The 13,123-nt window shown below is 46.3% G+C and overlaps 1 long non-coding RNA gene and 1 pseudogene across 1 annotated transcript; both read left to right on the top strand.

Moving 5' to 3' along the window:
• The first annotated feature begins 1,369 nt into the window (after positions 1-1,369).
• LOC131826862 (rRNA-processing protein FCF1 homolog) lies at positions 1,370-2,372 on the top strand (annotated as a pseudogene).
• A 4,858-nt stretch (positions 2,373-7,230) lies between these two features.
• Positions 7,231-12,105, top strand: LOC131826861 (uncharacterized). The gene is made up of 3 exons (XR_009351784.1): positions 7,231-7,333; positions 10,324-10,567; positions 11,907-12,105. It is a non-coding gene; the product is annotated as an uncharacterized LOC131826861 (long non-coding RNA).
• The last annotated feature ends 1,018 nt before the right edge of the window (positions 12,106-13,123 follow it).

Here is a 13,123-nt window from a genome sequence, read left to right as displayed (position 1 = left end):
ATAAATATGTAAACAAACATTATATTAATGAACAGTGATCAAATAGTGATTAATGAATAGTGATCACAGCTAAAAAGAAAACAGGACATAGTAAAGGTCTGAGTGACAAATGGGATGTATTTTAACTTGGATGAACCAGGAAATATAGAACAATGAGTTGATTCCAAATGACACAAAGGAGCTAGCCACAGGAAGTGTGGGAAGAGTGTTCCTGCCCAAGGTATCAGCATGTATACAACAATGTCCTTGGAGCTCATCCCTCCAGCCCCTGCTCTCAAATCTCTGACCCAGCTAGGTGGGGACATAATCTAGGACTTGTGTCTTCCAAAACTCATTCTAAATCTTTGTTCAGTGACTAAATTATTCAAGCTTGAGAAATTAAAAACATATGCTAACAAGATCTTCCCACCATCTACCCAGAGATCATCTTAAAAGCATCATGAAATAGTAACACTGAAATTCTAAAAAACTTCTGTTCTAACATTTTAATCAATTTTATATCAAACTCCTTTGTTGAATTTATATACCCATTTGACATATTTATGAAGAGACAAAAAAAAAAAACACCCTACATTCCGTAAATGTATTTATTCATCTAACAAATATTTGAGTACCTAATTACACTCTGTTCCAGCTGATGTCTTCTCTTTATCTCTTTTTTCCCCTCAATTTAACACCAATCATAATCTATGTAGGCTTTTAGTTCGCTTTTCAAAATTAATTTCTTGAGCTATTTAAAGGAATTATCCAGTGCTAGAGTTCTCGACACTGGTCACACATTAGAATCACTTAAGGAACTTTTTTTTAAAGATTTTATTTATTTATTTGACACACAGAGAGATCACAAGTAGGCAGAGAGGGAGGGAATCATGCTCCATGCTGAGCAGAGTGTCCCATGCAGGGCTCGATCCCAGGACCCTGAGACCATGACCTGAGCTGAAGGCAGAAGCTTAACCCTCTGAGCCACTAAGGCAGCCCCTCACCTGAGGAAATTAAAAAGAAAAATCCCAAAGGGCACCTGGCTCGTTCAGTCACTGGAGCGTGCAGGTCTTGATCTCAGGGTTGTGAGTTCAAGTCTCATGTTGGGTATAGAGATTACTTAAAAAAAATAAAAGAAAGAAAGAGTCCAAGCCCCAGTTTGTGATTAATTTGTTTAAATGTTTCAAGAAATTTGATGCTAAATGTTGTAAGACTAGTTAAATAACAAAAAGATATATTTACATAATACTTCTTGCTCTCAAATTTTGAACAAAGAACTTACTAATAATCAATAACTTAGTAGGCCAACATTTTATTTAAATAAGTTTTATGGTACTACAAAGAGTGAATTAGAAAATCAAAAGCAAGGAGAAATGGGCATGGTGTGAACATGGGGAAGCAAGAGAAAGCAAGAAAGTATGTGACCAGGAAGCGAATGCTTAGCTCTGAGATCCTTCTCTGAGAGAAGGACAGATTAAAACCTAAAAAGAAAGAAAAGAAGGATCCCATGCACTCAAGGAAAGAGAAGTCCCCCAACATCCCTCCTGCTTTTTCCAATATAAACACACAGCTGGGCCGACTTACCACATCCTGGTTGGTACTGACTTTATCAACTTTTCTATTTAAGCCAAACTTGACCGGTCAATGATGGACGGGCTGTGTGCCAAGTGTACCAGTTGTACAACTGACTGTGTAATGGCTGAAACTGAGAAACCGGGGTGAAAGTATCAAGAGGCTCTAAGGATTGAGAAAGAGCCAATATTCAAACGATTACCACGTACACACAAGAAAAACTATGCAGATGACTGCTCAGTACGGAAGAAATTCAGAGTGTTACACTGTGGCATCAGCTGACCCAGACCCAGAAGATTGCTGGAGTTCCCATCATGGACATCTCTAACCATATAGACGACACTGAGCAAATGCCAGATGATGATGGAGCCCCTCACTCCTATGTCTTAATAGAGTTCCTCAGCTCTTCTTTACCAACTTTTCCTGCTGCCAGTTCATACAAGCAATTCTCCTTACCCAGTTCCTCTGTTCTGAGCTATGGCTAAAGACACTCATTTTTTTATGTTTTGAAACTGATTATCTTGTACCATTTTACTTTTTGTTGCATCTTTTTATAAATCAGATGACCGCTCACAAGACAAAAAAAAAAAGGAATGGAAAGGAAAGATCAAAAGGGAGGACAACAACAACAAAAAAACAGTTCTTTTTTGCCGGGAACCCTTCTTACAAGTGCCAATCAGATAAACTATATCTGATGTTACATCGTCACAACTCCTCTATCATCAGGGAAAGTAGTTCACATAAGAAAATTTCTCTATAAAATGAGTTCCACGCTTACATTCCATATTTGGCTAATTAGAATTTCATTACGATGTCTGTCTCAAACTGATGCAGAAGAGAATGGAATCTTGTCATCAAGACGTGACATCAAACTAAGAACCCACAGGGTAAGCACTCAGCTCCTGTGATACGAAGACAGCTCCTGGGGATGGGCGGCCCTGGGCAACAGTGGCTGACATGCGGGCCTGTGGCTATCTGCTGTCTGTCATTCTTCCCTCTTCCTCCTCTGTCAGCTGCTATCTCCAGCCACCGCCAACAAAGTCCACCTCAAACAGCCATCACTTCCCTCTGGTCCCATTTACCGTAGCTAAGCTCCAGGCCAGGCATCCAGATCACCAGCCCTGTGGGAACTTCTTCTAAGGTAAGAGGTGGCCCTATTGGTGAAATGCAGGTGCCAAGGCATGCGGACATTGTGCCATCTTCTGCGCTATTCTTAATGTTTTGATTGTCCCACTTCCCTCAGTTCCCACCTGTGGCCTCTGGAAAGGAACATATTACAGTAGGATTTCCAAGGACTGATGAGTGGGGGGTCAGGAGATATGGCCTGTGATTGGCCCCAACTAGCTGTGTGGCTTTAAAGGAAGTCATCACACCTCAGGCCTCAGTTTCCTTATCTGCATGCCAGGATGGACTGGAGTCTTTTCAGAGGAGCCGGCAAAGATCACATAGATAAGCACCACCTCATTATACTAAAAAGCAAACAGAAGGCCGGAGGCGAGTGATTTGCCCCAAGTCAGACATAAGCAGGCAGAGAGCAGAGCCGAGGATGGGACCCACATATGCAGGTCACAGCTAATCAGCCAGCACAGTACAAACAGATCTGAGCAGCTGCTCATTCTTCCCCTTTTCCGTTTTGTCCATCAGAATGCATGCTCCCTGCAAACAAGGACACACAGGACCTGCTGCCTGTCTCAAAATTCAAAGTTCACCCAATTAGAACAGGGAGGAGCCTCAAGGACTTACCCCCCCACCCCCACACATGGTTCTTTTACCTATGGAACATGAGGGTACATACATTCACCATCCAGAGGGCTCCTGCCTTCACTTCTCATGGAAAAGGTCTTCATGTGCCTACCCGGGGTGCCAACGAAGCCACAGGTTCCAGAGAGGAACTGACACAGAGAATTTCGAAGGAGGCAGACTGGCTCAGCACAGAAACAAACTGTCTACCAAGGAAAACTACCCCATGGGGGACTGATTCTCTTTGAAATACGTTCGAGTGCGTGGGAAAATGGTTTTTCAAGAGCTGGTGGACTGACCAGTCACCTGGTACATACAAGATCACATCCGCATTCTGACAAGAGTGGCTTGCCTGCAGTGTAGACCAGGGGCCAGGAAGACAAGGAAGGCACATGGAGACTGGGTGAGAAGCGTCTACGGTGTGATGGCAAGGGCGCACTGCAAAGGTACGAGAAGAGATGGAAAGATGTATATGGACTCAAGAGGTTTAGGAAGCGAAATCCACAGGACTTGGTGTGACAGACTAGATTTTGGAAAGGTGACAGAGTAGGAGTTGACTTCTGGTTTCCCGACTCCAGGCTAAACGGATGAAGTGTTTACTGAGAGAGGCAATAGAATAAGAAAGGTGGTTTTCAGTGGAGGAGGTGCTCATGAATTCCGTCTTGAACCTGATGAGTCTGAGGGGCCACAGACACATCCGAGAAGAAAGGTCAGCAAGTCCGATACACAGAACTGGTGCTCAGGAGGCGTGTGGGCCAGAGACAGGAATCTGCCTTACCTGCTGATAGGTGGTCATGAAGCTGCACAAAAGGTCATCTAGGGAAAGAAAGGAACACGGGGCTGAGCCCATAATTAGCATTCAGTGGCTACCAGGAGCATGACTTTGCACAGGAGATACATCAGAGAGGTAGAAGAAAGACAGGAAGCAATGCAGAGCATTTGGTCTACTGCGATGTCGAGTAAGGAGACAGAGAAAGGTCGGGTGCGCTGACTTAGAAACAGTTTTGGTAAGAACTCTTCAGTGGAACGACAGGGCCTGAAGGGTGGAAGGTGGGAAAGTCAAGTCAACCCCTGAGCACTGGCTGTGATGCAGGACAGTGACAGGGCAATACCTAGAGGTGGGGCAGTCAAGTGGGAGAGAATCAAACAGGAGCACATGATGGGAAGGAGTGCAGGGGAGAGGATCCTCGCAGGCTCCTGGAAGGGCGGGAGGGCATGGATTCTGTGCCAGAGTGGAGACTGAACCCGAGGAGGAAGGAGAGCCCCTCCCCGTACCAGGCGAGAAGGAGAAGGGGACAAATACAAGAATGGGATCATGATCAGCATGATGGAGGAGGTCCCGTGGGATGGCTGCTAATTTTTCTGTACAACTGGAGATGAAGTCATATGTTGAGATGGAAGAGGAAGGCTACATGTGATGTCAATAGCACACCCATGTAAATGGTCTAATTTATCTGTTATGCCACTTTCTCCCCCTACTACCAATACCTTATGTCCTGCTCATCTATTATTTGGCTGTCAACCCAAAGGATTTTCGTATTTCTAAGCCGACAAAGTATGATGTTGCCAGTGCCTCTGACCCAGGTGACCCTTCCCCATCTGCCATTCCTGCACTTTGATCACCTACCTCTTTTGCATACCTTTCCCCTTCTATTTCTCATTAGATCTCATAAACATGACTTTTTAAGTAGTCTCTTGCCACCAGTCAGCTCGAACTCAACAGATATGACCATGCAACTTCCTGCTGTAAACCTGACTGCAGCTCTACCATGAAGACTGCATCAACGTGGACCCCTCAATGTATGCAGTGTCCAAGGTGCAACCCGCAGCCCCACCCCATCTCCCTTTCTACCATCCCAGTCTCATTCCAAAATGTGCCAAACAAGACACCTATGTAGAAATACAACCCCGACAGCAAGCTCTCCACTCATTTCTGCCTCGGAACTGTAACTTAACATCTCTCTGACGGAAACACAAATTGCATATAACTTTTATCTCCAGCTCCCACATAGAAGATCAATACCACTTTACACAGAACAGCTGTTCCATGTATTTTCCTTCTATGTATGAAGGGGTCACGTTCATTAACACTACAAATTATACATTATATTCAGAAATGTCAGAGCCTTGAAAAAATATGGAATTGCTGGCATTCTAGCCACTTTCCCAGTTTGCTCTCTTCCTACCTCTAAGTCCTACTTTAGAACTGCTATTTTGAGATTTCTATTTTCAAAGCTGCTTTGACCAAAGGCATTCTGTCAGCTCAGAGTGAGAAAGATGGCGGGGCAAGGAAGTGCGAGAAAATGCTAGTGTTAGGCCCAAAGAAAGCCTGACGAAGTCCAAAGACAGACAAGCTAAAGAGACTTCCGTGCTTTGACATTCTTTAAGTCTGTGTGTGTGCCTTTTCTTCTTCCAATGACCTCTCTCCTCATCACGTGTCCTTCATTAACAAGAGGTTTCTGGATCAGAGAATTCACTCTGTGCTCTCCTTCAGACACTCCATTCAATTTACACCTTTTATTACAGTGGCTTAACATCACCATACAAGAACAAGAGTACAATATACCTTCGTCTAGACATCCCTACATATTAAAAATGATATGGCCGCACCGCAGAGGATCCAGACATAAGCACTTTTAAAGCCAGAGTTTGGGAGATGTGATCTGAATGCAAGTATCAAAAAGGAACTAGCTGGTTAACCCAAAAAAGAAAAAAACATATTGTGACTTGAAGCCATAAAAAAGTAAGAAATTCAAACTCTTTTCAGAATTTTAGGTACCTACAGAGCCAAAACTTTTTAACACTGAAACCAGCTACTAAATCCCAATCCTTAGAAATTAAACATATACGTTTTGATAGTTTAAGTACAGACCCAGAGGGATACAGAAAACAGATAAAGCTCCTCCTGGCTCTTATTCAAACCTTGGGACATTTTCAAGGCTATGTCTGATGAACCTTTCCTGTCAGTAAAGTCTTTTCAGTTTAAATTTCTATTCTGTAAGTTTATGTCCTACAGTTATCTGCTGCCAGCTTCAGGCTGACCTCACCAAGAGAAGTAGGGCAACTTTAGAAAAGGAGCTTGGTATGCTTTGTAGTACTGGACCAGAACCAGTAAGGACAGTACAGTCTTTCAGATTTCTCATTCCGGGAGCTTAAGACGAAAGTCAGGCATAAACGTTAGGTTAGGTGCCTTTTTGACCCGATTCCTGGTAAGTACGTGTGTTCAGAGATGTGTTCAACGCACAGTCAGTCGCTGAGCTTCTAGGCACAAGGCACTGGGAGGCTTCTGTCAGGCCGGGGGAGCGGCGGTCTGACTGTGCCGCACGGTACCAGAGGCGGGTCCTACGGGTCCAGGGCTTTTACGTTTAGCTCAAAACCACTTGCCCTGAACTTTCAGGCCTTTTCATTCAATGTGCACGATTTCACAGGAGTGCTTTCTCCAGGCTGCACCTAGCCCACCCGAGGCCAAGAGACTCACTGCGAAGTGCAGTGAGGTCCCCGCCGAGGACCCGTCCGGGGCGGGGACAGCCCAGGAAGCCCGCAGGAGAAGCCCGAGGAGAGGCCCCGGAGGGCCAAGGAGGGCAGGCCACCCACGGCCCGGCTCCGGGGAGCAGAGCCCAGGCGTGCACCTTCATGAACTCGTCCTTGTCGAAGCAGAGCGTGTCCGGCCCCTTGGGCAGGTTCATCTTACTTCTCTCCATCCCGCCGGCCGCCGCCTCTCAGTACCAACACTCGAGCGAGGAGGAAAGGTAGGAGGCTGCGCTCCCGGACGGTACCGGTGAAGCCATGGCGTTTCCACCGCACAGAAGGCACCGCTTGCTCCAACATGGCAGCGCCCCCGCCGGGCCAATGAAAGAGGACGCCGCAGCCTCGCCTCTGCCTGCCTCCGCCTGCCTCCTTGGCCCTCCGGCGCCTCTCCTCGGGCTTCTCCTGCGGGCCGCTGCGGTCGAGCCAGCAGGTGGTCCTGCCCCCGAGCGGCGGAGGGCGACACTACAACCTCGCCTACGTTTCTGCAGGGCAGCCCCGCCGCTGTTGATGCCGGGTGAGCGGGAGAAGGGAGGGCGGGGAGGGTCAGGGGCGCTCCCTCCCCACCTCACCCTTTCCCTTGGAAAAAAGGCCTGCGAACCTCTTCCAGGACCTTCTCCCGAGATTGTCCCGTGGGAAGCATAGCCGTGGCGGGATGCTGGCCCTTTACTTCTGCGGCCGGTTGTCCAGAGAGGGGGGCGCGTCCTGGTGTCAGGCCTCTGGTCCCGGGCGCCGCCGCTGCAGCCACCTGGGCGGGGAGGCCTCTGTGGGAACCCGGCTTCCGCCCTTAGCCCCGGGACCCACCCGCGAGTGTGGCTTCTCCCCCGCTGAGTTTGGCTCCAGCGATCTCTAGGGAGGAAGGTGGTCAGCTGGCAGCCTCGGGTCATCTGGGCAGCTCCCAGCTCCACTTCAGCTCAGCTGCAGAGCGGCCACAAGTTTGGGTTCTCAGAGCTCTTAAAGAATCACTTCGCTACCAGCCGGCGGACAAAACGCAGCCGATAAGTAGATGTGCGAGCATGTTTATGTCCAGTCCGCTCTAGACTAATGGGCGGAATCCTGTGTTTGTGGCTAGCGTTGGTTCGATCGCCACACCGCCCCCAATTTCCGAGACCCTCTCCTCCTCCTGCCATCCACCCCACTTTTATTTTGAGATTTTTCCTTCCTCTTCCCTTGCTCTTTCTCCCACTGTCCTCCTTTTTAGTGGGAATGTCATGGTCAAATGATGATTAATTTCTCTTTTTTTTCTCCGTGAGACTCTGACAGCTCAAACCACAGATCTCACCCGTGCCCTTCAGGCTGCAGCTTTGCTGTAATAGCCCAGGACTGGGCTGCCCCTCCCAATGCTGTGATCTCCCAGAGATAGCAGGAACAGTCCTTAGAAAGGGATGGGACACAGCAAGACAATGGCTTACTGTGAGTCTTGCATTCGAGTCACTCCAAACGGGAAACTGGTCACTTTTTTTTTTTTAAACGTGAGTACAGGGACGCCTGGGTGGCTCACTTGGTTAAGCAGCTGCCTTCGGCTCAGGTCATGATAACAGGGTCCTCAGATCGAGTCCCACATCAGGCTCCTTGCTCAGCAGGGAGCCTGTTTCTCCCTCTGCCTTTGCCTGCCATTCTGTCTGCCTGTGCTCGCTCTCTCCCCCCTCTCTCTCTGATAAATAAATAAATAAAAATCTTTAAAACCTGAGTACAGAATCTGAAACAATACATTCCCTAGCAGTGGGCCTGGCAAGGCCTTGTTGAGGAAAACGTGCCCAGTCAATATCCAGAGACTATGACAGGTAGGATGAGAGCTGGAATCTTATTTGGAGAATCAGAAAAAATTGCCAGGGGAGCAACTATGAAAGTGCATTCTATGCCCTGTTGTGGTCATTTGGATGTAGGGAATGAAAGCCTCATTATTTGGTCTTTGTTTGTTTACTCTTATTATGAAAATTCTCAAGCATACACCAAAGTGTGTAGAGCAGAAGGATCCCGGCCCTTCCGCGTACTTATCACTCTGCTTCCCCAACTGTTTCATAGGCCCTCCTCCTTCTACTGCCCCCAAAGTGCCTGTATTTTTGTTTTTTGGGGAGAGGGGAGGTCTGGAATATATTTTAAAGTAAATCCCAAACATCACATCATTCCCTGCTCCCCAAATACCTTGGTTTACACATCAAAGAAGAAGGAGAAAGAGGTGGAGGAGGGGAAGACTGAGAAGGAGGAGGGATGAAGAAGAGAGATTTCCACACAGGCCCACTATGCCAGAATCAATAGGTCTAATAAGCTATTCTGATTGGCTCTGAGAGGCATGACTTTTAGCCTCTCAGACTTTTAGGGCCACAGTGCTAATAAGCGACAAGGGCAAATTCAGGCAGCACAAACAGCAAGGTCCACACTCATCACCAAGGCACCGAGAGGGGGGGCAAGGGTGCCAGACCGACGGAACAAAGTTGTCTGGGAACCCCACCTGCTCTAGAAGTCCAGATGAGCGAGTAGTTGAACTGTTTTTTACCTTCATTGTCATTCCTTTCTGAAATTATTGCCGGCCTTTGGTAAAGACATGAACCTGAGCTTGTGCAGCCTGGGGTACTGATCTTGGGGTTGCTGAAGAGAGTAGATGCCAACAAAGAATGAAAATCCCTGCTGCCTGTTCTCCTTCCGAGAGTCAGGAGGGAACAGTCAAGAGCCCATTCAGTGCGCTGCCCCTTGGAGCCCTGGCTGTGGCAGTGGCATGGCCCACCAAAGCCAGGAGCAACAGGCAAGACCCCAGACCCCAAATGCTAATGGAACACCCTGGGGAGGATGAAGGAAAGGCAGAGAGTCAGCGGAAACCTTCCCAAAGGACATTTCCCTCAGTTTCATCTGGGAGCTGACATTCAGCTGGTACACACCCCTTCAGCCACACAAAGTTTGGTGACTAGCCTCTGGTCAGAACCTGCTGTGTGTCTCCCTGCCCTGGACCCTACCATGGCCTCGCGATCCAGGCACTGGGCATGTAACACTTGACTCTGCAGGGGTCCCCGGGCCAGCTTTTGGTTAGTTAGTTGTCCGCGCTGTTAAAGATTTGACTACTGTTACATGTTTGACTCTCGTCTTTGGTGATGGTACCTATTTCATAGGAAATAGAAGCTGGAATCCAGGAAACAGGCTGGAAGATGAAATTAAAAAGTGGATACAAAGCTTCTAATCAGAGCCAGACACAATCGGTGATCAACTATATCCCAGTCTCTCCCCTCTTCTCTGATCTGTACTTTCCTTAATGAGGAATGAGACTTTAAGTTGACTTTTTTTTTATCTTGAAGACTCTCTCTCTCTCTCGATTCCCTAACTTGCCTCTCTTGCCTTCATTTCATCCTAGAGCTTGTGCCCACGACTTCTTTTCTAAGTAAATATTAACCCCCTTTGACTCTGAATCTCTGGAAATTTCTCAGTTCCCTATTTTTGCTGGCACTGTGACAGGTCCTCATTTCTTCTTCCCACTCCTCTCTATTTATAGTTTTCACATTTTTTTTTTTTTGGCAGGTTGGCTACAGAACACTCAAAAATTGCAAAGAGAAATATTGTGTTCTGGAAATTCTTCCGAGCATTTTTTTCCAATATCGTCCTTATGCTCTTCTGATCCTCTCTTGAACTGTTGGACTAAAGCAGCTGACGCTTCCACCAGCAACCAGAGTCACCCTGTCCACTACTGTGGGAACAGAGGGTTTCCATTTGGAACTGCAGACCGAGCCTAAAGTCTGGTGGCCCTTTGGTGCCAGGATAGCAGGTATGGGATGGGTGGGACATGGAGGACAAGCATCATGGTAGAGGTCTCCATTTGACCAGCAAAGCTCACAATGAGCCAACAGGTCCATTTCAACATATTCTGTATTTTCCTTATAACCTGTTTCATTCCAGAGTGGATTTGAGATCATTTAGTTTGATTCTTAAATGTTTCCCATTCCAACCGGAAACAGACTCATTCTAGGGGCTCCCAAATTCTGCCTCATCTTCCTAATCAGTTAGTACCCCAAATTGGGTATGATAGTGCCAGAACATTCTTCCATGTGTATTTTATAACAGACTAGTATTTTATTAGTTTTTTTTCAATCTAATAAGAATGATAAGGGTAACTTTTTTTTCTTTTAAAGCATAGGCAAAATCACGAAAGACATTGAAATGAACCTAAAAGATTATAGTGTCTTCCAAGGGAAAACAGGTGTTGTCTCATGTACCCTTCTGGGCTGACCAATTCTATGGGATATTCTGTGCCTTTCTTGTCTTTGAGCTATTTTGCAACTCTATAGATTGTACATAATTGATGTGGATGCAGATGATCTTGTCTAGCTATATGTAAATGAATTTTGTCCACTGGAAGTACAGTTGACCCCCTTTCCTTTGGTAGAAGGCAGTTTTGCATCCATTTGCATTCTATTTGCATATCTATTTGCATCTATCAAAGCAAATTCGTTTAAGTATTACTGATTGTATATGTGTCTGCCTTGAGATTCTTGCTTGAAGTGGTGGTAACATCTTAGTGGTTCCCGAGCTAATGAATGAATTAAACAAAATCCCTTCAGGCATTCATCTCATATTTGTAAAATGGTCCTTATTTAATCTTTTGGAGAAAATGATACACTGGCAAACCATGACAAGATTCTGGTAAATGAAAAGTGCAATGAAATCAAATCGGAATGAATTTTAGAATTATCTTCAATGTGGCCCACGCTATGCCAGAGGCAGAGAATGAATGAATCTCAAAGACATGGCTTCTGGCCCCCAGGAGTTACAGTAATCTGTGTCAACATTGGCATGCCTGAGAAATGCATGTGACATTCCCATCAGGGTTTCCCCGGGGGTTCAGTTAACCTTTCTCTTCCAAGCTACCCTCTCTTGTAGTGATATCAACTGTGCCCTTGGTTTCAGCTCCCATTCCCTAGCCAACATCTCTCCCACTGATACATGACCATCTGTTTCTTTCCTACCCACCAGGCCCGTGTAACTGACTACCTACTCATGCTATTTCACTGATGTCCCACCTGTGCCTCAAAACCCAGCATGTTCAAAACTTGATTCATCATCGTTTGTGAAAGAAAGGCTTATCCTCTTTTGCTTTGTTTCTTTAGAAATGATTCTACCAATGCCAGCGGCATGCACCAGAAACCAGGAAGGAATCATACAGCTGAGCCAAACTGCTGTACTTTAAAACACTTGACCACAATTCTCCAGTGGATACTCAACCCTGGCTTCAAATTCCCTTGTCTCTCTGGTGAGTTTGCTTTCCCTCTAATGGATGACCGTTTCACACCTTCAAGACTTGCCTCAACAATTCCTATCCCCACCTCTTCTGAACTATGTCACCTCACTCCCAGCTCCTGTCCTAGGGACGAGGGAGCAGAAGGCAAACTTAGGACAAAGCAGAAACTGGCACCCTACACCCTCTCCCCATGCCATATGTGTAACATTCCTCATGCACTCCTGGCTGCCCTAAAGGAAAAACGATGCTTAACTGATAGAGATCCCAGTCCTGCAGGACAGGAGTCTCCCTCCATATACGAATGTCCTAGCGACTTACAAGGAAGGAAGAAGCTTTCTCATCAATACCCTGACTTCCAGAGACCCATACCTCAGTTTCTGGAAGCCCTAACATCACTATCACCCTCCCCTCCATAAAATTCTGGGAGGCTAAGGGGGAGGGAAGTGTAATAAAACTGAATTTCTTCTAAGCCCAAAGCCCACTGACAAGGATGTGTGATAGGAGGAATGTAACATATCTCCAGGAAACTCCCGACTGTCTTCATGCTTTCCCTCATTAGAGGCAAAAACAGCCTTGACTTTACAATAACCAGGTCTCCCTTATCCTGAAATTCTTCTTTAGCATATGACAGTCCTTCTGGACACCCCCTCTGTCCTCACCTTCCTCAGCTCCCAGTCAACCATGCCTCTGTCTGAGCAGCTCTTTCTGCCCTTGGGTCCTGTCCCTGTGTTTTAATAAAACCACCATTTGCACCTAAGACGTCTCAAGAATCCTTTCTTGGTCATCGGCTCTGGACCTCACCCCACCAAACCTCACCTGTGTTCCAAAACTTCATGACTAGTGTCACACTTCAAGAAAATAAAAGCCCTTTGTGTAGGAATTCCCTTATCTTACCACCACCCAATCAAATCTATACCTACATTTGTATTCATTTTTAATTTGTTTTTAGACATTTACTCAACAAATATTTAGTCAGTGCTACACACTGCCCTGAGTGCTTGTAAATCTGTGGCGAATGACACAGAAAAGTCCCTGGCATCATGGAATTTACATGGTAATTGGAGAAATGTACAAGAAACACAGAAA

Source organism: Mustela lutreola, chromosome 3 (genome assembly GCF_030435805.1).
Source record: "Mustela lutreola isolate mMusLut2 chromosome 3, mMusLut2.pri, whole genome shotgun sequence".
Classification (NCBI taxonomy): domain Eukaryota; kingdom Metazoa; phylum Chordata; class Mammalia; order Carnivora; family Mustelidae; genus Mustela; species Mustela lutreola.
The sequence above is the reverse complement of the archived record's forward strand: the minus strand, read 5'-3'. Positions and strand labels throughout refer to the sequence as shown.